The sequence below is a fragment of the Dendrobates tinctorius genome, unplaced genomic scaffold (assembly GCF_039654945.1).
Source record: "Dendrobates tinctorius isolate UK_male_01 unplaced genomic scaffold, ASM3965494v1 ptg000017l, whole genome shotgun sequence".
NCBI classification, from domain to species: domain Eukaryota; kingdom Metazoa; phylum Chordata; class Amphibia; order Anura; family Dendrobatidae; genus Dendrobates; species Dendrobates tinctorius.
In genome coordinates, this window is record NW_027361685.1 from 13,014,006 (window position 1) to 13,035,145 (window position 21,140).

The following is a 21,140-nucleotide window of genomic DNA, read 5'->3' on the forward strand; positions in this document are numbered from 1 at the left end:
TGTCTAGCATTTTATCTAATGGCTGCAGAGTGGTTGCTAAAAAAGCCAACACCTTATCAGACATGGTATCTCCTAGCTTTTTTAGCTCTAAAACTGGATCTCGGACATGGCTACACTGCTGCGGTTTTTACCGCTGCGGTACATCCAGATGCAGAACATGTGTACATTCTAATAATGTTCATTCCTTTTTTGATGGTACTAAGTGTAATGAACATAAAATAAAACAATATATCAATTGCAATAGTAAAAACGTAGTATATGTGATTGTTTGCTCCAAATGCAACTTGAGATATGTGGGCTGCACATCTCGCATGCTCAAGACTCGCATATCTGAACATATAACTGACATCTTATCTCCTTCCAGTATTAATCGCTCCATCTCATCTGCATCCAGACACTTCATTAATGAACATCAAAGAAGTACTGAATTTTTTCGTGTCATGGGCATTGAGAGAATAACACCACATATAAGAGGTGGAGATCTGAAAAAACGTCTTCTAACACGCGAAGCATATTGGATTTTCTATCTAAATACATGCTTTCCAAATGGATTGAATGCCAGAAGAGAAATTATGTTTCATTATTGATGTTATTATAATTGTATTTATATATATATATGCACAAAAAAACTTTTTAAAAAATTGTTTTTTTTTTTTATTCTTTTTTGTTTTCTTTTTTGGCTCCCCCCTCTTTTCACAAAAAATGTGTTTTTCTTTGTAATGTTATTTTTTATATCTCACACATGTTTCCCTCTCCCCTTTTTTTTTTTTTTCTCCCTTCACACCATGTGTTTGTAATTTACTGGGTGTAAAGAGTATATATTGCAGTAACACCCAAGGGAAGTAGTTTTGAGAAAGAACAAGCTATTGTTCGAAACGCGTAATCTACTACTTGTTACTCATGTGAACACACCATTTTTTGCTCTGTTTTGGACTTGTTTTTAACAATAAATTGGACTTGAATTTGCAAAGCTGGACCTTTTTTCTTTTTCCTTGCTTACTGCGTGAAAACTGCACGTGGTCCGGGCTATCCACTACACATGCCTTCAGGTGAGCTGGCTTTTTTTTCTCTTTTTGAATGTCTATAGTATAATGCATCCCCATAGGCAGCCTCTATAGTGTAATGCACCCCCATAGGCAGCCTCTATAGCGTAATGCACCCCCATAGGCAGCCTCTATAGTGTAATGCACCCCCATAGGCAGCCTCTATAGCGTAATGCATCCCCATAGGCAGCCTCTATAGTGTAATGCATCCCCATAGGCAGAGTCTATATAGAAAGCTGTAAATCTGTCCCCAATCGCCTGTGCAAGGCATAAAAATGACCTCTCATTATACTCACCAACGGCACTCACAAAGGCATAGCTGGTCTTGACTTATGATCGCCATTCTCCATAACTGCTTCATCTGGATGACACGTCCTTAGTCATCCACACAGTGTCACCCATTGTGCTCCTGTGCAGGCGCACTTTTCTCTGGGCTGCTGAAAGCAGAGCTAAGTACTGTAGTGCGTATGCGCTGGGAAAGGCTAAAGGGTGCTGATGACCTGGAAGTAAAGCCGGCGCATGCGCACTACAATACTATGCTCTGACTTCAGTAGGGCAAAGATAAGTGCACCTGCACAGAAGTGCGATAGAGGACACTGAATGCATGATGTAGGACGCATCTTCCACACGAAGCGGGACAGCGATCACAAGAAGAGGGTGAGCACCGGATCAAGACTAGAGACGCCCAGACCGCGCCATCTGTGAGTATAATAAAAGCTCTTTTTTGTGCCTTGCATAGAGGATTGGGGACATATAGAGAGCATTCTAGAACACTGTATGTGAGGGCGATGCTGGCCGGACCTTATATGGGGACAGCATGCTGAAAGGCTCCCTTTAATCTGTAAGACCTGTAGCCACCGCCTTTTAGCCACATTTAAAAAGCCTCCTGCAAGATTCCAGCTGCTCGCAAACTTAAGAAAATAATCATTCTCCTTCTCGTAAGCTAATCGGCAGCGTCCAGTCGGATGAGTGTCTGTGGTCCCTGCTCAGCACCTCCTCTGACCCCACAATTGCCATCCTCCTGCCTTTACTGTCGTGGCTGACGCCTCCTATGTCATCCGGTCTGTTGTGCTGCGCAGCTCCTGTTCCCTCCTGTGCAGGTGCGAGAGCTGGACAGACAGCGGATGACACAGGAGACGTCAGCCATGTCAATCAAGGCAGGAGAGACGGTGAATCAGGCCCATAGTGAGCAACAAAAACCGCTGTGCACATGATGCTGAAAATTCAGCGCGGAAACACAGCGGTTTATTTTCTGCAGCATGTCAATTCTTTGTGCGGATTCCGCAGCGTTTTTACACCTATTCCATTATAGGAATCCGCAGGTGTAAAAACGCAGAGCAAATCCACACTAAACCCGCAGGAAACCCGCAGGTAAAACACAGGTCGTCTTACCTGCGGATTCTGCAGAGTCCGTGCAGAAAAATCCACAATGGAATAAGCAACGTGTGCACATACCCTTAGTCTCTGTCCAGCTTGCAGGATAAACAAGACATAAAAGTTTAAAGGGGTTGTCCACTACTTTAAATTAACCCTCAATGTATCCCCCCGGGGCCCCTAATGAATTTTGTAAATACCTCATGCTGCCTATACTGCCTGTGAGCGGTGTTATCGCTGGTCGCTCACAGGCAGCACCTAACCCAGCGCTGACGTCACAAGCCTGGCAGCCAGCGCAGAAGGAGGAAGATGGACCCCCGGCTTCTGGCAGCACTTGTCAGGACGTCAGCGGAAGCAAGAGCCGACTGCAGCCAGGGATCATGTGCTGCCTGTGAGCGGCCAGCTCACAGTCAGAGGCAGAGCAAGCCCCGCTGCGTCCAGGCGTTTGGGGCTGATGACTTCTCTGCAGCAGGGAGCTTTGAAGGAGAGCGCGCTCATCCTGGATTGGGTGGGTGACCTTCCTTCCCCCTCTCCTCCACAGACTGCAGAAGAGCGGTCACATGACTCACTCCCTGCACTCTGATACATGTGCAGTACAAACGCCAGCCCTGACAGTAGCGTAGCTCCGGGTGGGCCCCCTCAGAACACAGGGCCCGAGGCGACCACCCCCTCTGCAGCTCCAGTAGCTACGCTACTGCGTGTAATGAATATCTCCTGCAGTATTGCTAACGCCGATTCCAGTGTCGGTAATGAGACGAGAATTAGCGTTATGGAAGATGAGTCTATGAGGAACGTGTTCAGCTGCCGACTCCGAGGAGGAAACTGCTTGTTGTCTGTGGCCTAAATATATAGGTTTTATTAGTAGATGTCAGGGAAGAAAACTAAACCCTGTAAGATAATAAATCTCCTCCTATGTTTCCCTTATTATCTCCAGTAATTGTATTATTACACAGGATTGTTATGATGTTACATCGGCTCATCTTCTTCTCATTCAGGTCTCTACAATATCGGATCCTCTCAGTGAAGATCTTCTACAGAAGAGAATTTTCCTGATTTACCCATCAAGGATGGATATGGACAGAGACAAGATGGCGGAGAGGATGTTACACCTCACCCTAGAGATCCTCTTCCGTCTCACTGGAGAGGTGAGAGATTCTGATGACGTCACATTACATCATTCTTATCTATGGGAATAACAGATGGACAGAACTGGAGAGGTGAGGACTCTGGAAATGTCTGTAGTGAGATTTATTAATGTGTCTCTCCATAACCAGGATTACACAGTGGTGAAGAAGACCTCTAGTGATCGCCGTCAGGACCCTGTGTCTGAGGGATGGCGAAGACCCCTGAGCCCAATCACAGGGCCTCCACCTCACCCCCTGATCCATGAGGACATCAATGACCAGAAAATCCTAGAACTCATCTACAAGATGATTGAGCTGCTGACTGGAGAGGTGACACTGCTGGGAATGCTGGGACATTATACAGTAACACTATGAAGGGATCGGGGATGACGGTATCATTGTATGTGTCAGGTTCCTATAAGGTGTCAGGATGTCGCTGTCTATTTCTCCATGGAAGAGTGGGAGTATTTAGGACACAGAGATCAGTAAAAGAACATCATAATGGAGGTTCCCCAGCCCCTCACATCTCCAGGTAATAGACAGGACTAAATACACACGGCCTATAATTATCTGTATGTAGAGAATGAATTCAGTCCCTGTATGTGTTTCCTCCAGATCTATCCAGTAAGAGGACAACACCAGAGAGATGTCCCCGTCCTCTTCTTCCACAGGACTGTAACCAAGAAGATCCCAGTGCTCCTCAGGATCATCAGGTAGATGGAGAGACGGTGTCAGGAGATCTCCCCTATGATGTGTAGGCGGCTGTGAAGGTCTTGTGCTCAGTCTTGTTTTATCCACCAGTATTATATGTTTTATACTTGTGTAATGAGAACGGTGGAGATGGCAGGATTAGAGCTGATCATAGATGGGACTTCTCCATCTGTCTGTGACTTTTACAATATTTGTTTCAGGGTGAAGATCTGACCCATATTAATACTACAGAGACATATGTGAGGGGTGATGAGTGGTGTAAAGAGGAGATTCCCACATATGACTACCCAGGTGAGTAGTAACCACTGAATGCAGAGAAGTCACAGATTCCTCTCAGTCACCGGCTGTGGCTGCTTTATCGGTGGTGTAGTCCGGCCGTATTACCATGATCACCATTTTGCCTCTAGACCACAACATTCTCCTCCACCCAAAATGGTTGAAATGTTATCTGGCATTGAAAGCCCTTTTCTATAGAACTTACAACCTGGTAGATCCACCTACCCCCTGGTATTAGAAGACGCTGACCGTTACCTGCCCAGATCTGTAACTATAAAGCCAAATGACAGCGTACGTAGAATGTGCTGACAAGATAAAAAATCACTTGAAGAAAAGTATTATGCTGGGCCTGTAAGAGAAAGCGGAGGGTAATGATGCTGTTGGCTTCCTAGATCCCTGAGATCTTATCGGATGAATCTTCTCTCCCTTCTGTGCTGCTGAATGTCTCATGGTCCCTACAAGACCAGGTCCAGTCTTTCTGGCCAAACTTCTCTTTTATGAGCGACAACAGTAAATGTGCAGTGAGGCCAAGTGTGAATTTCTGTACAATAACAGCAGAGTTTCCCTTTTTCCTGAGTTTTTAAGTTTGTATTAAAACTACCGTTTTTTTCGGACTGTGTGAAGCACTGTTTTCCTTCAAAAATGTGGAGGAAAATGGGGGGTGCATCTTATAGTCCAGATGTACCTGCTTTGGATGTGGTGGGGGGTGGGGGAACGGCATCCGTGGAGCAGCAGGTCACAGGAGGCTGGAGCCAGTGGCTGCGGCTAACTCCTGTTCCCGCTGCTAAAGAGAAATGAATATTCACTGCATTACACACCCATGGGCTTGGAGGGCAATGAATATTCATTTCTCTTTAATAATAGTGTCTTGATATGATTAGCCCCCAACCCCGGTCCTGGTATGCATGGCCCCATCAGAAAACAATAGAAAAAAAAACCTTTACACTTACCTACCCCGCGTTCCCTCGCAGCGTCCTGCTCTGGTGCCAGCAACTGTTATATGCTTGTAAGCAGCACATGGCAGGGACGCCATGCGCTGCTCACAAGCAAAGCACAGCTGCCAGGACTGTGCACACAAAGGGCAGTGAGTATTCATTTCTCTTCAGTAGCGCGCAGTGTCAGCCACCGGCTTCCTGCTGCTACCGGCGGTCACGTGTGCCGCTACTTAAGAGAAATGAATATTCATGAATACTCACTGTTCTCAGTGCTGATTACAAGCATAAAGCAGTTGCTGGCACCAGAGCAGGAGGCTGTGAAGGGAACGCCGGGTAGGTAAGTGTAGTGATTTGGGTTTTTTATTGTTTTCTGATGGGGCCATGCATACCAGGATAGGAATGGGGGTGGGGGCTTCTTATAAGGATGGGGCCCTGCATACCAGGACGAGATGGGGCCCTGCATACTAGGACGAGATGGGGGTCCCTGCATACCAGGATAGGGATGGGACCATGCTTACTAGGATGAGATGGTGCCATGCATACCAGGATAGGGATGAGGGGGCCATGTATATCTGAATAGGGATGACGGGACCATATATACCTGGATAGGGGATATTAAGTACAGAATTGACCACATTTTTTGCTTCAGTTTTTTTCCTAATTTTTTCAACTGCCCCTATCATTGTTTTTCTGATTTCATATTTTTTTTAAATTTGATTCCCTCCATATTAACAAAGTGCTGCATTGTGCAAATGTGAAGAGTGTTATAAACAAAGTGCTCTAGTGCCAAAGGTGGTATACAGAAACCAGTGCCACAATCGCTGTGTGATAAAGTGCTAATAGTGCAGACACATCATGGGGCATATAACTACAATGTGCCTGTAATAAGTATCCGGTACAAAGTGCTGCAGTGCAAAATTAAAGAAGGATGAAGTGCATGGGTTTGTATCACCGAGATAAACAGTGTGCTGCCAGGGTCCCATGTGCCTGATACTTATTACAGGTCTGCTGCTGCCCGTCGCCGCTGCCCAGGGTGTCCGAGGCCACCACTGCCTGGGATTTCGGCTGCTGCTGTCCGCTGCCGCTGCCCGGGATGTCCGCCGCTGCGGGGGGCTCTGTCGACATTTCTTGAAAGACCAGAGCCCCCTGGAAGTTCCATAGTTTCAGCCTGTGCATGTGGACTCCAGTAAAATGGCCGCCTACGCAGATGGAGATCCCAGCATGGAGATCTCAGGAGATGAGATCTCAGCACTGAAATCTCATCTCCCGAGATTTTCGTCTGCGCTTGCGCCACCTCCCGGCGGCCATGTTACTGGAGTCCACCGCACAGGAGGAAACCACAGAACTCCCGGGGGGTTCTGGCCTTTCACAAAATGTCGGCAGAGCCCCCCCGCAGCAGCGGACATCACGGGCGGACGCGGACTCCCCAGGCAGCAGCAGCGGACATCCCAGGCAACGGCGGCGGGTAACAGCAGCGCGGCGGCAGCGGACAACCCCTCATCCCAGCCTGCAGCTACTTACAGGTAAGTGGTTACCGGTATATCCGCATTGTAAGACACACCCCCATTTCCCCCACAAATTTGGGGGAAAAAAAGTGTGTCTCACAAAGCGAAAAATACGATAACTTGGCACTCAACTTAAGGCGTCCATGTATAGTAGAAATGTTTTTATTTGTGCAGTCCGTAAAATAACCTTTCGGCCTACATGGCCTTCCTCAGTCTGACTGCTTAAAATTATTGTGGTAAATATGGAGAACAAACGTGGATCCCCACTGTTGTAAGAAGCACAATGGTGAGCTATCCAGCTCCCAACGTTACGGCCTACATGGCCTTCCTCAGTCTGCGATTAAATGATAAATAAAAGCTTACAATGACTATGTCCTGCTTACAATGTATGGAAAATCGAAGATGTAGTATAATTTACAAAAAAGATAATGAAATACATTTACATAGTAAGAGATAATTGTACAGAAAAAAATAAAATAATATGTATGGAGAACCAGATGGGAAGACTGAAAGGAAAGAAAATAATGGATAATGAACCTAATAAATAATAATAATAATTTTATTTCTATAGCGCCGACATATTCCACAGCACTTTACATTTCAGAGGGGACTTGCACAGACGATAGACATTACAGCATAGCAATAATCACATAGATTATAACAAATACCAAGAGGAAAGAGGGCCCTGCTCGCAAGCTTACAGTCTATGAGGAAAGAGGTAGACACGAAAGGTGGGTGGTAAGAGTTGCCCTGATTGTAAGGACCAGCCATAATGTTAAGTGTGTAACAGTACAGACACAGAGGACTAATGGATGCATAAAGCATGTGGGGACATGATACGGGGAACCTGGTTATGGTAAAACTTTTGACTGTGCCGCACAGGGATAGATTAGGTTAGTGTGTTGAGGCGATAGGCCAATCTGAATAAATGCGTTTTCAGGGCACGTTTAAAATTGTAGGGATTGGGGACTAATCGTATTGACCTGGGAAGTGCATTCCAAAGAATTGGTGCAGCACATGTATAGTCTTGGAGACGGGAGTGGGAGAATCTGATTGTTGAGGATGCTAACCTCAGGTCATCAGCAGAACGGAGGACACGGGTATGGTGGTAGGCTGAGACGATAGAAGAGATGTAGGGTGGTGCTGAGCCATGGAGAGCTTTGTGGGTGAGTGTACTAAATTTGTACTGGATTCTGGAGTGGATGGGTAGTCAGTGTAATGACTGGCACAAGGTAGAGGCATCGGTGTAATGATTGGCGAGGAATATGATCTTGGCTGCAGCATTCAAGACAGATTGGAGGGGGGAGAGTTTGGTAAGAGGGAGACCGATTAGAAGAGAGTTACAATAGTTCAGACGAGAATGAATAAGAGAAACAGTAAGAGTTTTTGCGGAGTCGAAGGTAAGAAAAGGTTGAATTCTAGAAATGTTTTTGAGGTGCAGATAACAAGAGCGAGCCAGTGATCGGATGTGGGGGGCGAATGAAAGCTTGGAGTCAAGTATGACCCCAAGACAGCAGGCATGTTGCTGGGGAGTAATAGTGGAACCACACACAGAAATGGCAATGTCGGGTATAGGTGCATTAGTGGAGAGAGAAAACACAAGGAGTTCAGTCTTTGACAGGTTCAGTTTCAGATATAGTGAGGACATGATGTTAGACACAGTGTTTAGACAATCGCTGGTGTTTTCTAAAAAGGCAGGCATGATGTCAGGAAAGGAAGCATATAATTGGGTTTCATCAGCATAGAGATGGTAGTGAAAACCAAATCTACTGATTGTTTGACCAATAGGGGCAGTATACAAAGAGAAGAGGAGGGGGCCTAGAACCAATCCTTGAGGAACCCCAACAGTAAGGGTAAGATGAGAGGAGGAGGAACCAGCAAAAGATACAGTAAAGGAGCGATCAGAGAGATAGGAGGAGAACCAGGAGAGAACGGTGTCCTTGATGCCGATGGAGCGGAGCATAGTGAGGAGGAGCTGATGATCCACAGTGTCGAACGCTGCAGAAAGATCCAAGAGAATTAGCATGGAGTAATGACCATTAGATTTAGCGTTAGTAGACCATTAGAGACTTTAGTGAGGGCAGTTTCAGTAGAGTGTAAAGAGCGGAAACCGGATTGGAGAGGGTCGAGTAGAGAGTTATCAGAGAGATAGTGGATAAGATGGGAGTGGACCAGGCGTTCCAGGGGTTTAGAGATGAAGGGAGGATTAGAGACAGGTCTATAGTGAGCAGCACAGTTTTGGTCGAGGGATGGTTTTTTAAGTAATGGCTGTATGATGGCATGCTTAAATGAGGAAGGAAAGATACCGGAAGAGAGAGAGGTTAAATATTTTAGATAGGTGAGAGGTGACAGCAGGGGAAAGGGACTGGAGATGTGACGGAATTGGGTCATTGATGCAAGTGCTTGGGCGAGAAGATGCAAGGAGCCTACTTACTTCTTCTTTGACTGTTTCAAAATCAGAGAGTGAGCTAGATGCAGTGGGGGAGGGAGGACAGTGCATGGTATGAGGTGATTGGGAGATAATTTCCTGTCGGATATGGTCAATTTTTTCTTTGAAGTAATTGGCCAGATCGTCAGCTCAAAGCTCTGTGGTTGGGGCCTGCACTCTTGGGTTGAGTAGAGAATGAAAAGAGACGTTTTGGGTTATTGGACAGTGAGGTGATGAGGGTGTTGAAATAGGTTTGTTTGGAGAGGTGAAGGGCAGTGTTGTATGTTCGAAGCATAAACTTATAATGGATGAAATCTTCTGGTAGATTGGATTTTCTCCACAGACGTTCGGCACACCTGGAGCACCGCTGCAGGAAACGTGTTTGCAGGGTGTGCCAGGGTTGTTGACGTCTGTGTCGTGTTGTTCTGTATATAGGTGAAATTTCATCCAGGGCACTTTGAAGTGTTTCATTGTAATAGGGGCCAATGATGACTGCAAGTTCTTCATAAGTTTCTGGGTGGCCTGTATGTTTCTGTAAGTGTGGACAGTGAGGGTGACCTGAGTGGGATGGCAGTTCTTGATAGAGAATGAAAGAAGGTTATGGTCAGAGAGTGGGAGAGGGGAGTTTGCAAAATCATCCACTGCACAAAGCCAAGAGAAGACCAAGTGTTGGGAGTTTCCGTCTTCATGCGTTGGAGAGTTAGTATGCTCCAAGAGGCCGAAAGAGGAGGTTAGAGATAAAAGGTGAGAAGCAGATGGGGAGAGGGAAAGAGCAATGGGGATGTTGAAATCGCCCATGATGAGGGTGGGGATGTCACAGGAGAGAAAATGTGGAAGCCAGGTGGCAAAATGATCCAGGAACTGTTGGGAGGGGCCGGGAGGACGATACACCACCGCCTCTCACATGGAGAAGGGGGTGTAGAGTCTGACGGCCTGGACCTCAAAATAAGGGAAGACAAGTGAGGGTGCTTGAGGGATAACCTGAAAGGTACATTTTGGTGATAGAAGCAGACCAATGCCTACACCTGCTCCATTGTCTGATCTTGGGGTATGAGAAAAGTCTAGTCCCCCATATGAAAGAGCAGCAGCAGTGGTAGTGTCTGCTGGATTCAAGTTTCAGTAAGAGCCAGAAGAAAGTCATGGATGAAGGAGAGTTTGTAACACAGAGAGAATTCCAAAGGGCACAATTAAGCGACAGAAGGCATGCAGGGAACATTAATAAGATTAGAGGGGTTTCTGAGTGTAGCAGTTGGGGGGTTTGACTTACTATAACATGAGGGGCCGGGGTTGGGAGAGATGTCCCCTGCGACTAGGAGGAGGATAGAAAGAGTGAGCAGATGGTTAAGTGATTTGTGAGAGTGTCTCTGATTGTTGAATGGTGGGACTGACTGGATCTGTGCAATGTAGCAGTGTGAAGAGAGCATGAGTGCTATACAAAGGAAAGGACTGAGGGGCCGATATGGATAGAGTGTAAAGAGTTAGCGCCAGGGCGGTGGATGTGTATAAATGCAGCGGCCAGGATATAAATTATACAAATGCATATGGTATATATTTGTTGTAATTCAAATATACATGGATAAGATGTATATAAATGTCTTAACTGTCTCCTGCCCTGTCTAACTGCCATGTTATAACTGACTCATACTTTGATCAAATGTACTTCGATTAAATGTGCATAAATGCCTCCCCCAAGCTACGTCTGAATATATAGCAGTCTGATGCTTAGTTCTGTTTTTTTTTTGGTTTTTTTTTTTTGCTCTGCTCGTTAACAATCAAACTAAACTAGGACAGCAGGGCCCAGTAAATGTAGTGGTCAGATAAACCAGTGTCCTGGCCTACATGCATCATAAACCATGACTGCTTAAAATTATTGTGGTAAATATGGAGAACAAACGTGGATCCCCACTGGAATATAATATAAGCTCACGTAAGTATGCTAAGTAAAAAATAGGATACACATAAAGGAGAAACTAGAGATATAATAAATTACCTGTTGTTAGAAGCACAATGGTGAGCTATCCAGCTCCCTGGTATAGTAGAATGCTGTATATTAATTCAGTGTGGCATATGGCAGAACTTTGTGAGGCCAATAGTACTAAGATCAAAAAATAATTAGAGATCAGACCAGGAGGTGATTAGTTCGTGGTAATTAGGCTGGTTTCACACTTGCGTTTTTTTCGCGGTATTTTAGCGCTAAATAGCGCATGCGTTTTTTTTCCTATACTTTGCATGGGATGCGCTTATGTGCGCATACACATGCGTTTGTACGCGTTTTTCCGCGCATGCGTTTTTTTGCGGTATGCGCTCGGGCGCACAAAATGCATCCTGTTGCATTTTTTGGGCGTTCGACTTGCCTCAAAAAAATGCATGCGCGCGCAATGCGTTTTTTTACAGCAAGACACCCATTATAAGTCTATGGGTGCGCATATGTGCACATTGGCATGCTTATGTATGCGTTTTTTTGCACATGCGTTTTTTTTGTTGACCATGGAATTTAGGGGTTTGGGTTAGAGTTAGGGTTAGTTAAGGGGGTTTAGGGTTAGGGTTAGGGTCAGGGTTAGGGTTAGGGTTAGGGTCAGGGTCAGGGTTAGTTAGGGTTTAGGGTTTGGGTTAGGGTTAAGTATGGTTTGGTTAAGGTTTAGGGTCAGGTTTAGGGTTAGGGTCAGGTTTAGGGTTAGGGTCAGGGTTAGGGTCAGGGTTAGGGTTAGGGTTAGGGTTAGGGTTAGGTTTAGGGTCAGGGTTAGGGTTAGTTAGGGTTTAGGGTTTGGGTTAGGGTTAAGTATGGTTTGGTTAAGGGTTAGGGTCAGGGTTAGGGTTAGGGTCAGGCTCAGGGTTAAGGTCAGGGTTAGGGTTAGGGTTAGGGTCAGGGTCAGGGTTAGGGTCAGGGTTAGGGTTAGGGTTAGGTTTAGGGTCAGGGTTAGGGTTAGTTAGGGTTTAGGGTTTGGGTTAGGGTTAAGTATGGTTTGGTTAAGGGTTAGGGTCAGGGTTAGGGTTAGGGTTAGGGTCAGGGTTAGGGTTAGTAAAGTCATGGTTTGGGTTAGTGTGAGGGGCCACCTAATGTTTGGAAAAAACGCAAACGCGGTAAAAACGCACTAAAAACGCATACAAACGCATAAAAATGCTTGAAAAAAACGCAGCAGTTGTATGCTTTTGTATGCGTTTTTTCAATGCGTTTTTTTGCGGGAAAAACGCGCTGCAAAAAAAAGCAAGTGTGAAATTAGCCTTAAAGTGGTATTATAAGGATACCTGATGTGTTAAGAGCGAGGCTTGTAGTAACGCTCCCTGTTGGGATTCTATATAGAAGAACATTACAAGGTGAGTATAGGGTTAAACACGTATATATAAAAAAGCGAATAGAGGAGCGTTTATACCTGTAATTATAGTAGATTCCGTACATTAGCTCTTTGTGAACCTAAAGAGAAATGTATCAGAACGTTATAATTCCACTGATACATGTGTGAGACATATAGGTTATATGGGCATAATAATCTATGAAATTCTTACCATGGGTGGTCAGTGGTGACGGGTGTCAGGCTGAACACGGTTTCCACCACTTGTCACGTCGCAATGTGGAGTCTGAATGCCGGAGGCTAAATAGGAAAGGGGCGGGACTGGAATTACTTGTGTCCTGAGCAACTAAAGCGGAAGTGATGTCGGCGTGTGTTCCAAGCACCGGAAGACCCATTGCTTGCGTTCCACAGACAGCAAGTAGTTCTGTGTGCACTACACGTTTCACAAGTGAGAGGGGAGTCGAAAATAAGCTTGTATCTATTAAAATAGCCAGGTTGTGCCCACTTACACTGCGTATTGTATTAAATGAAGCAAATGATAGATGTCAGTGTAAGGCCTCTTTCACACATCCGGTTTTTGTAATCCGGCACGATGTGGCGACATTTTTAATAACCGGATCCAGCACCGGATCCAGTTTTGTCCCATAAGCTTTCATGGTCGCCTCATCGTGCCGGATGGTTATGCGTCATGTCCGGTTGTTGCCGGACACGGCAAAAATTAGCCGTCCGGCATCTGCAAAAAACGTTCTCTGCAACGTTTTTTGTCAGTGCCGGACCGGATTTTTCCACAGCGCATGCCCGGACTCTGTGAATGTTAACCCCACAAGTGCCCGGCGAGAGAGAGAGATCTCTTTGTCACCCGGACACTTGTGAGAGATCTCTCGCCGGGCACTTGTGGGGTTAACCCTCACAGTGTCTGGGTGAGAGAGCGAGATCTCTCTGTGGGGTTAACCCCACAAGTGCCCGGCAAGAGAGAGAGATTCTCTCACCTGGACACTGAGTGTTAACCCCACATGTCTGTCTCTCTCTCCACCCCTCTCTCCCCTCCCCTCCCTTTCAGCAGCTGTCTCTCTCAGCGGCTGCCTCTGTCCACCGGTGTATATGTTCCTCCTGCGGCTCCTTTAAATCACGTCCGAGCCGTATCAGACGCCGCACACACATCCGGTGTCACCGCTGCAGGCCGGATCCGGCGGCCCGGCTTTTCGCCGCACGCCGCCAGACCCCACACCGGATGTGTGAAAGTAGCCTAAGGTGAGCATATTAGTTTATGGTGAAATGGTATGCAAGGCCGGTTTTAGGCAAAGTGAGGCCCTAGGCAAAGTTTAAAATGGGGCCCCAAATGCTGACATATTGCACATCACACAGAAGTATTTCGATTGTAGTTACATGCGCTGAGTTCAGGCCGCTAAATGATCGACAAAATTGAAGAAGTCGTTCAACTCTTGTTTCCCGGCCTCTTTCCACCGTCAGAGAAAGAATGATGGGAACAGAACGATCACTAATGGATCACTAAGGGTGTGTGCACACGTTGCGGTTTTTGCTGCGAATCCGCAGCGGATTTGGTCCTGCGGATCCGCAGCAGTTTCCATGCAGTTTACAGTACCATGTAATCCTATGGAAAACCAAATCCGTCATGCACATGCTGCGGAAAATTCCGTGCAGATTTGCTGTGGTTTATTTTCTGCAGCGTGTTACTTCTTTTTTGCGGAACCGCAGCTGCAGAGTACGTTCTGGGACATACAAATCAATCAATCTCTCATCCGCACTGCCAAACCTCACTAGAGCCTGCATCAAATCCGCTGTACACATGCTAGGAATCCGCAGGAAAAATGCATGTGCTTTACCCTGCGGTTTCTGCCAAGAGATATGGATTCTCTGCAGAAAAAGCCGCAGACTAATCCGCAATGTGTGCACACACCTACAGATCACCATACAGTATCATGTTATCAGCAGCACATCTACAGTTTACACCCCATAGTCCTCCATATAATATAATCTGCCCCATAGTCCTCCATATAGTATAATACACTCCTCAGTCCTCCATGTAGGATAATACACTCCTTATAGCCATCCATATAATAAAATACACTGCTCAGTCCTCCATATAAAATAAAAAAATAAATCTTTATTTTTATATAGCGCTAACATATTCCGCAGCGCTTTACAGTTTGCACACATCATCATCACTGTCCCCGATGGGGCTCACAATCTAAATTCCCTATTAGTATGTCTTTAGAATGTGGGAGGAAACCCACGCAAACACGGGGAGAACATACAAACTCCTTGCAGATGTTGTCCTTGGTGGGATTCGAACCCAGGACCCCAGCACTGCAAGGCTGCAGTGCTAACCACTGAGCCACCGTGCCGCCTCCATATAGTATAATACACTCCCCATAGTCCTCCATATAGTATAATACACTCCTCAGTCCTCCATGTAGTATAATACACTCCTTATAGCCCTCCATATAATAAAATACACTGCTCAGTCCTCCATATAGTATAATACACTCCCCATAGTCCTCCATATAGTATAATACACTCCTCAGTCCTCCATATAGTATAATACACTCCTCATAGCCCTCCATATATTAAAATACACTGCTCAGTCCTCCATATAGTATAATACACTCCTCATAGTTCTCCATATAGTATAATGCACCGCCATAGTCACCCATATAGTACAATTCGCTTCCCATAGCATAATGCACCCCATAGTTCTTCATATAATCTATTCCCCATAGTCCTCGATACAGTATAATGCAGCCCACATATAGTATAATGCAGCCACCCAATAGAGCATAATGCAGCCACCCCACAGAGTATAATGAGCCCCACCATACAATATAATGTAACCCCCATAGAATATAATGCAGCCCCCCTCTTATAGTATAATGCAGCCACCCCTTAGAGAATAATGCAGCTACCCCAGAGTATAATGCAGCCACTCCACAGAATATAATGTATCCCCCCATAGAATATAATGCAGCCCCACCCCCCATATAGTATAATGCAGCCCCTCCATAGAATATATGGCAACCCCCTCATAGGATATAATGCAGCCCCTTATATAACATAATGTAGCTCCACCATAGAATACAATGCAGCCCTCCTCATATAGCATAATGCAGCCCCCATCGAATATAATAATTATAATACAGCCCCCCATAGAATATAATGTAGCCCCAAATAGAATATAATACAGCCCACCTCCCCATAGAATATAATGTAGCCCCCCATATTATATAACACAGCCTCCCCCTATAGAATATAATGTAAAATGTACCCCCATGGTATATAACACAGCTGCATAGTATATAGCCCAGCACCACATGGTATATAGCCCAGCACCACATGTTATACAGCCCAGCCCACCATGGGATACAGCACAGCATGGTATATAGCCCACCATGGTATAATACAGCCCAGCATGTTATACAGGCTGTATACCATGCTGGGCTGTATACTATGGTGGGCTGCATAATACAGCCCAGCATGATATACAGCCCACCAAGGTATAATACAGCCCAGCATGGTATAATGCAGCCCAGCATGGTATATATCCCCCCAGATTGGTATAATACAGCCCAGCATGGTATATAGCCCCCCCAGAAAGGAATAGTACAGCCCAGTATGGTATAATACAGCCCAGCATGGTATATAGCCCCCCCAGCATGGTATAATACAGCCGGGCATGGTATATAGCCCCCCAGCATGGTATAATACAGCCGGGCATGGTATATAGCCCCCCAGCATGGTATGATACAGCCCAGCATAGAATATAGCCCCCCCCAGCATGGTATGATACAGCCCAGCATGGTATATAGCCCCCCCAGCATGGTATGATACAGCCCAGCATTGTATATAGCCCCCCCCAGCATGGTATGATACATCCCAGCATGGTATATAGCCCCCCAGTATGGCATGATACAGCCCAGCATGGTATACAGCTCCCCCAGCATGGTATGATACAGCCCAGCATGGTATATAGCCCCCCCAGCTTGGTATATAACCTCCCAGGATGGTGTAATACAGCCCAGCATGGTATATAATCCCCCCAGCATGGTATGATACAGCCCAGCATGGTATATAGCCCCCTCAGCATGGTATATAGCCTCCCAGGATGGTGTAATACAGCCCAGCACGGTATATAGCCCCCTCAGCATGGTATATACCACCCCAGCATGGTAAATAGCCCCCCAGCATGGTATAATACAGCCGAGCATGGTATATAGCCCCCCAGCATGGTATGATACAGCCCAGCATGGTATATAGCCCCCCCAGCATAATATATAGCCTCCCAGGATGGTGTAATACAGCCCAGCATGGTATATAGCCCCCCCAGCATGGTATATACCACCCCAGCATGGTATATAGCCCCCCAGCATGGTATAATACAGCCGAGCATGGTATATAGCCCCCCCAACATGGTATGATACAGCCCAGCATGGTATATAGCCCCCCCAGCATGGTATGATACAGCCCAGCATGGTATATAGCCCCCCCAGTATGGTATAATACAGCCCAGCATGGTATATAGCCCCCCCAGCATGGTATGTTACAGCCCAGCATAGTATATAGCCCCCCCAGCATGGTATGATACAGCCCAGCATGGTATATATTCCCCCCAGAGTGGCCCCACAGTCCAGTACTCACACTGATATAAAAAAAAAACACTCCTCACCTTCTCCTCGTGCCCACGCTGCTGGCTGCTCCTGTCTCCTCCTGCTCTGTCTGGCACACAGAGCGCGATGACGTCAGAGGCAGAGCGGGGAATGATGGGAGAGGGAAAGTCAGCTGACGCTCTCTCCTCCATCACTGCCTCCTTCAGTGCGGCGGCGGGAGGCGGCGCTGGGGGGCAGGCGGACCCCCTGCCTCACAGGGGCCCCATAGCGGCTGTATGATGTGCCGCTGGCTGGGGGCCCCTGGAGGAGCGGGGGCCCTAGGCAGCTGCCTGGTCTGCCTGCCCATAACGCCGGCCCTGATGGTATGGAATTAAGAGGATAAGTGTCCTATTTGACCAATGGTACCACACTTGTTAATGTAAAACATTTATTTTTTGCCCGAGTGTGGACTGAATAAAGTGCTTCCTTTCTGAACATTATCACATTGATGGCATTGAAGACAGGGGTACGTGCCTTTTTGGGGGGTTTGCAGAAGCCCTAATATAACTAAATGACAGAAAACCAGATTAGTAGAAATCCCCATAAAGTGATTCCATTTTATAAATTAATTCACTGAGGGTTATAATTCTAAGGAGGAGTGAATATTTTGACTCCACAGCCACTTTCTGGAAATTAACACGCAGTGGATGTTGGAGAGAGAGTGAAAATTACACATTTGCCATTTTCTTACCCAGCACATAGTGTCCAGATTGTGCTCCAGGAGACACCGCAAATTAAGTGGATTCTTCTCACTATAATATTGCTAAATACAGGGATCCTAAATGTTGTTTGCGCACACTGCAAGACTCCGAAGTGAGAGCGGATTTTGCTGGATTGGTTTATAGAAACCTTGTTGCTTTTCAGCAGCCTTTCAGCCACTAATAGTGCGGGAACCTCTGTTTTTCCATTGACAGATGATGGACCTGAGTGAGGTCTTGTTTTTTGTGAGATGAGAATTGGTATTATTTTCGCCTACATAACATTGATTGGTTTCTTTTTATTCGATATTTGGGAGGCAGAATGAACCAACACTTGAACACCACACACTACTGGTTCATCCAACAAGGTTTTCTATTAGACTGTGAACTGTCATTGTCTTGGTAAAAAAAAGATTTTTACATAACTTGCCATTTTTATGAACAGTTTAAGTAGAAATGTTCAAAAATATAAAACTGAAGGATATTTTATTAAAAATGTTTTTGATCTTAGCAGATGAATGTACCAGGAGATCAGAGGGACAGCTGACATCCTCAATTTTTAAATCTGATGATCTTGAGATCCTACAAGATACAACTGAAGTGATTGCTGTTACTCCAGATATACCATCATCCATTCACAGCAAAGATCTGTCATCTGATCCTATGAAACAGGTCCCATCTTCTGATTCATTACTGACTACTAAGGAAAATCAAAGTCACAAAAGAGGCAATAAAAAACAAACTGCTCCTAAAGCAAAGAAGTCATATTCATGTTCAGAATGTGGGAAATGTTTTAACAAGAAATCACATTTTGTTACACAACAGAGAATTCACACAGGAGCTAAATATTTTTCATGTTCAGAATGTGGGAAATGTTTTACACGTAAATCACAATTGGTTACGCACAAGAGCACTCACACAGGGGAGAAGCCTTTTTCCTGTTCAGAATGTGGGAAATGTTTTGCACTTAAATCACATTTTGTTAATCACCAGAGAACTCACACAGGGGAGAAGCCTTTTTCATGTTCAGAATGTGGGAAATGTTTTAGCAGGAAATCAAATTGTGTTAAGCACCAGAGAACTCACACAGGGGAGAAGCCTTTTTCCTGTTCAGAATGTGGGAAATGTTTTGCACTTAAATCACATTTTGTTAATCACCAGAGAACTCACACAGGGGAGAAACCTTTTTCCTGTTCAGAATGTGGGAGATGTTTTAACAATAAATCAGATTGTGTTAATCACCAGAGAATCCACACAGGGGAGAAGCCTTTCTCATGTTCAGAATGTGGGAAATGTTTTGCACGTAAATCACATTTTGTTACCCACCTTAGAACTCACACAGGGGAGAAGCCTTTTTCATGTTCAGAATGTGGGAAATGTTTTACCAATAAATCAAATTGTGTTAAGCACCAGAGAATCCACACAGGAGAGAAGCCTTTTTCATGTTTAGAGTGTGGTAAATGTTTTAGCAATAAATCAGGCTGTGTTAAGCACCAGAAAACTCACACAGGGGAGAAACCTTTTTCCTGTTAATGTGGGAAATATTTTAACCAGAAAGCACTTCTTGATCTCCATCAGAGCTGTTACACAGAGAAGCCGCCTTTTTCATTTTCTTAATGTGGGAAATAATTTACTTGGAAATTAACAGTTAATAAACATCAGAGACGTCATATAGGGGAGAAGCCTTTTTTATGTTCATAGTGTTGGAATAGTTTTAACCAAAATTAAATCTTCTTAAATGGGTTGTCTCTTGTCATTCCTCATGTTTGCTGACAAAAGGAGACTATTTAATATTGACCTACTGTATATTCAAGCGAGACTAGACAAAAAAACTAAAATCATGTATCATGTTATCCAAAACAGTCAGAAAACTAGCCACATATTGGCAGATCCCAGACCTCAGACTATATACTTCGGTTGTTTATAAGCCACTCCAGTGTCAAGAATAGATAGTATGAATTTGAATTTACCAAATGGCTGCAATGAAACAAACAGTGAAAAATTTAAAGGGGTCTGAATACTTTCCATACCCACTGTATCAGTAAAAATAACTCCTCTTTATTAGGTAAAGAATAAAAGAATTGCACCATTTTCCGATACCCGTCACGTCTCCATTTTTCATGATCTTGGGTTGGGTGAGGGCTTATGTTTTGTGTGCCGAGCTGAGGATTTTAATGGAAACCATTTTGGTGCAGATACGATCTTTTGATCGCCCTTTATTGCATTTTAATGTAATGTTGCAGCGACCAAAAAAAGTAATTCTGGCGTTTTGACCTTTTTTCTCGCTTAGCGATCGGGTTAATTCTTTTTTTATAGTGATAGATTGGGCGATTCTGAACGCGGCTATAACAAATATGTGTATGTTTGATTGTTTTTGTTTTATTTTGAAAGGGGCAAAAGAGGGGTGACTTGAACTTTTACATTTTTTAAATATTTTTAAAAACTTTTTTTTTACTTTTGGCATTGTGAAGACATTCAGCATTGTATCTTAATTAACCAGATGACTATTTTTTAGCAAACGAAGAATAATAGAATGTTATCTGTATGTTGGCTTTCAAAGTTAAGTGTTGATTTGTAGTTGGTCAAGAAAACAGACTTTTGTTTGTGTAATAGTGACTTTTATTGTGCGCTTATCCTTGATCACTAGTGATGTTTGCTGATATGCTAATTATGCATAGGGAAAAACTATGTAAATAGTTTAAATAATCAAGTAATGCTATAATAATCTCATCTGCATTCTTACCCTTCATGTAAATACTGAGTGAGGGACACTTGTTAAGTCTAAAAATAGGTTACATGCCTCTGTATAAAGAGACTGAGAGAAACAACCAGAGAGAGTCTGCCAAGACATCTATACATCCAAAGGACAAGAGACAGGACAGCAGCCACAACATCATCACAAGGGACACGGATCTATCATTCTATAGGAAACATCCTAGGGGTTTTCAGCCTTGGTTGGAAGAATACAGATCTGCTCCATTGACCATCACTGAACCATGGCTACATTTGGAGAAGCCAGGTTGTGATCCTCGGATCAACTGGCCTTGTACCTTGTATGGACTCAATGGACTGTCATCTTCCAACACTTATTGTTA

General features: G+C 44.9%; 1 protein-coding gene and 1 pseudogene across 1 annotated transcript in view; both read left to right on the forward strand.

The window, feature by feature from the left end:
• LOC141082350 (uncharacterized) overlaps positions 1-19,662 on the forward strand; it is a 41,253-nt pseudogene extending 21,591 nt beyond the window's left edge.
• Positions 1-21,140, forward strand: part of LOC141082292 (uncharacterized) — a 987,535-nt gene that overhangs the window by 596,691 nt on the left and 369,704 nt on the right. The window lies entirely within an intron of this gene.